Source organism: Tasmannia lanceolata, unplaced genomic scaffold (assembly GCF_043159265.1).
Source record: "Tasmannia lanceolata isolate RefF3 unplaced genomic scaffold, GAP_Taslan_0.1 ptg001166l, whole genome shotgun sequence".
In the NCBI taxonomy this organism is placed as follows: Eukaryota; Viridiplantae; Streptophyta; class Magnoliopsida; order Canellales; family Winteraceae; genus Tasmannia; species Tasmannia lanceolata.
In genome coordinates, this window is record NW_027519826.1 from 30,001 (window position 1) to 35,000 (window position 5,000).

The following is a 5,000-nucleotide window of genomic DNA, read 5'->3' on the forward strand; positions in this document are numbered from 1 at the left end:
TCCAATAATGTATGTATATTGGACCTTTTGAGACAATTATAGGTTCTGGGAGGCAATTCTGATTGGTCAATAAAAATACATTCCAATGCAATTCCTTTTTTGTTTTTCTTTAGATTAGCCAATTTATCCTGAAAGGTAAAAAAAGGTACAGTACCCCTGTTTAGATTGTTTAGATTGTCCTCTAAATTTATGTCCTCTTCCTCCCCATGTAGAAAAGGAATAAATAAATCAATCAAATTACGGGAAGCTTCGTGAAGTGCTTCTTTAGGAGTTAAACTTCCATTCGTCCATATTTCTAGAAAAAGTATCTCTTGTTTCTCATTCCCATTCCCATAAGAATGAATACTATGATTCGCATTTCGAACAGGCATGGATACAGCCTCTATAGGATAACTTCCATCTTGATCGTTATTTGGGGTTTTCATACGATATCCGCGATCCCTCTCGATTTGTAATCCAATACACAAATCAATTGGTTCTGTCAGGCTAGCTATATGCTGTGTAGTATCAACCATTTTCACAGAAGGTGGCGAGATGATATCTTGAGCAGTTACGCATCTCGGACCCCTGACGAAAATAGATGCGTCGCAAGTTCCATACAGATTACTTCTCAATACAATTTCTTTCAAATTCATGAAAATTTCATGTACTGATTCTTCAATACCGACTATCGTAGAATATTCATGTGGTATCTTATCAGATTTTGCGCGTGTGATATCATGTTCCTTCTATTTCTCCAAGTAAAGCCCTTCGCATAGCGATACCTATCATATCTGCTTGACCTTTCATAAGCGGGGACAGAATGAAACGTCCATAGGAAAGGCGCTTACTGTCTGTTCTTGATTCAACACACTTCCACTGTAGTGTCCGAGTGGATACTGCTACTTCCTCTCGAACCATACTAATATTATTGATCAGATCATTGAATCATTTATTTCTCTTGAAATCAGTTCAATTCTTATTTCTACACACGCCTTTTTTTAGGAGGTCTACATCCATTATGTGGCATAGGGGTTACGTCACGTACGAAACTTAATAGTATACCACTTCTGCGAATGGCTCGTAATGCTGCATCTCTTCCGAGACCAGGACCCTTTATCATGACTTCTGCTCGTTGCATACCCTGATCCACTACTGTACGAATAGCATTTCCTGCTGCGGTTTGAGCAGCAAATGGTGTCCCTCTTCTTGTGCCTCTGAATCCACAAGTACCAGCGGAGGACCAAGAAACCACCCGACCTCGCATATCCGTAACAGTTACAATGGTATTGTTGAAACTCGCTTGAACATGAATAACTCCTTTTGGTATTCTACGTCCATTCTTACGTGAACTAATACGCCCATTCCTACGCGAACCAATTCTTGGTATAGGTTTTGTCATATTTTAGCATCTCATAAATATGAGTCAGAGATATACGGATATATCCATTTCATGTCAAAACAGATCCTTTATTTGTACAACGGGTCCCTTACTTTAGAAAGGCCCTTTTTAGAAAGATTACCCTTGTCTCTGTTTATGTCTCGGATTGAAACAAATTACTATAATTCGTCCTCGCCTACGGATCAGTCGACATTTTTCGCAAATTTTACGAACAGAAGCCCTTATTTTCATATTTGTCATTCCTTAATTCCGAATCTACTCTTTTGAAGAAAATAAGTCTCTTGAAATTTTGAACCTCGAATTGTATCCCCATGGAAGAAATGTTTAAAAAGTCACCTAATCGTTCGAACCTTTGTTGCGAAGTCTATAAATTATACGTCCCTTGGTTGAATCATAACGACTTACTTCGATTTTGACTCTATCTCCTGGTAGTATCCGTATAAAACTACGTCGGATCCTCCCCGAAACATAACCTAGAATCAGATCTTCATTATCTAAACGAACCCGGAACATACCATTTGGAAGTGATTCAGTAATTAAACCTTCATGAATCAATTTTTGTTCTTTCATTTCAGGTAACCCCCTTGAAGTATCAACTAATGGAGGAGGAGTGATATTAGACAACCTGCCTTTTCTCTCTTTTTCACAAATCGAAAGTTACGGATCAAATTCGGATATTCAGAAGGATCACCATATATAACATAAAATTTCTCCTCCAATTCTTTTTAGTCGAGCTTCTCGATCTGTCATTATACCTCGAGAAGTAGAAAGAATTACAATACCTATTCCACCTAAAATCCTAGGAATTCGTTTATAGTTGGAATAGATTCGTAGACCGGGTCGGCTGATACACTTTAAAATATTTCTATATGTTCCTTTCTGATTCCTTCTATGTCGCAGGGTTAAAACCAAGAAATATTTCTTGTTTTCTCGATGTTTCCTAACATTTTCAATAAAACCTTCTCGTAGAAGTATTTTAATAATGTTTTCGGTTATATTAGTAGATGCTATTCGAGCTGTTCTTTTTTTATCCATGTCAGCATTTCTTATAGAAGTTATTATATCGGCAATAGTGTCCTTACTCATGACGAACTATAATTATTAGGGCTTCCCCATTTTGATATAATCAACATGTTCTGTTTTTTTTTTTTCTTGATTTTCATTTTCACTTTCAATTTTTTTTTTTATGAATTATTAAAGGTATATGCATAAGACACAATCTACTAATGGATTTGATCTACTTCAGATACCCTACTATATAATGGTCTCATCTACTAGTCTTTATAATACCTCAGGAGCTAATGAGACTATTTTAGTGAAATTCAACTGTCTCAATTCCCGAGCGATCGCGCCAAAAACTCGAGTTCCTTTTGGATTTCCTTCTTGATCAATGACAACCGCTGCATTGTCATCATATCGTATTATCATACCGTTGTCACGTTTGAGTTCTTTACATGTACGTACAATTACAGCTCTGATCACTTCTGATCTTTCGAGAGGCATATTGGGTACTGCTTCTTTGATTACAGCAACAATAACATCACCGATATGAGCATATCGGCGATTACTAGCTCCGATTATTCGAATACACATCAATTCTCGAGCCCCGCTGTTGTCCGCTACATTCAAATGGGTCTGAGGTTGAATCATATCATTTTTTTTTTTTTGAATCTCTTATTTCAATGCAAAGGGCGAAGGAAAAAAGAAAGAAATATTGTCTGTCCAGAAATAAATAAATCTGCAATTGTATTTTTCATCAAAAATACTCCTTTCTTTTGGTTTCACATCCCTATCCCACAATAACGAATTGAGTTCGTATAGGCATTTTGCACGCAGCTATTGAAATAGCTGCTCTGGCTACAGTTTCTGAGACTCCGCCCATTTCATAAAGTATTCGACCCGGTTTAACGACGGATACCCAATATTCGGGGGATCCCTTACCCGAACCCATACGTGTTTCTGTGGGTCTGACTGTAACGGGTTTGTCGGGAAATATACGTACCCAGATTTTTCCACCACGACGCGCATATCGTGTCATTGCTCGTCGCCCTGCTTCTATTTGTCTAGATGTGATCCAAGCGGGTTCAAGTGCCTGAAGAGCGTATCTACCGAAACAAATACGATTGCCTCGATAAGATATTCCCTTCATTCTTCCTCTATGTTGTTTACGGAATCTGGTTCTTTTGGGGTTATAGTTGATGGTTGTTTCTCAACCCCATCTCTACTGCAGAACCGGACATGAGAGTTTCGTCTCATCCAGCTCCTCGCGAATGAAACGATTCAATAATATTACAAATACACATGTATTTAATGAATAATACACTGAATCATGGGATTTCTTGATAGTTAATCCATCATGTAGGAATCTGTATATCTTGTATATACAGCAGCTAGACGTATCTTTCTATTTCGATTTATAATTTATAGGACGTATATTTCTATTTATGGATAATGAATGCCTTTCTTTTTATAACGAATCCTTCTTTTGGCCTTTACTGAATGGAATCGCCCAAAATTTTGCAATCCAATAAGGAAAGGTTCGCGGGCGAATATTGACTCTTTAAAATCTGCTTCATTCGTAGGGTCAACCCATGACCTTTCAGAATAAATAAAAGGGTTCTTGGTTGGTTTCGCCATCCCACCCAATGAATCATTAGGATTCGTTTTTAATAGAATCTTGTGCAGTCACAGGTTCCGTCGTTCCCATAGCTTCTCCATTAATGGTTAGGTCTGAACTCTACAGTGGAGCTCCCAATTTCATTTGTTCCCGAGTCAATCTCCTCAGTCTCTATTGACTCGAGGCTCTTTATTATTTTCATTTTTCCTATGAACCGGATTCATCTACTTATAAACGAATCCGTATTGATGCTTTATCACGCTGCCTTTTATGAGATGATTCATAGACCATACATATTGGAATCATATAGCATTGATTGATATTCTCCTCCTTTCTTTCTCTCACCCCTCCTTTTACCCATATCCCTCTATTTTCGCTTTACAAACCATAATCAGATTTTTTTTTCCTTTATGAAAAAAAAAAAAACGATTTCAGTTGCTACAACTATATGATCAACACATCATATAGTGACTGCTTTCTTGGATCTCGATAATACGAAGCAATGAGCTGGTTATTAGTTCTCTAGTTATTAGTTATGGGCTGGTCCATTGTTTTTTTTTTTTTTGAATCCAACTCTAAAGAAAAAACCAACGAGTCACACACTAAGCATAGCAATTCTACCAAATGATCAATCGAATTTTTATTCAACCCTATATAATTATAATTAATAATTAGAAATAATTAATAATTCTAATTAGAATTGTTCATTTTTGATTGAAGGGAAAAAGAATGAATGAAAGAGTTTGTCATTTTTTGTTCTATCGCAGTATAGAATGGGAAGGAAAGACCCATTATTGCTCATCTACAAATATCCAAATTTTGATGCCTAATACCCCATAGATAGTTCGAACTGTATAGGAACAATGATCAATTTTAGCTCGAATGGTTTGTAGGGGAACCCTACCTTCTCTGATCCATTCGACACGTGCAATTTCTTTTCCGTCGATACGCCCTGCAATTTGCACTTGAATTCCTTTTGTATCAGCTTGTTCAGTTAATTCA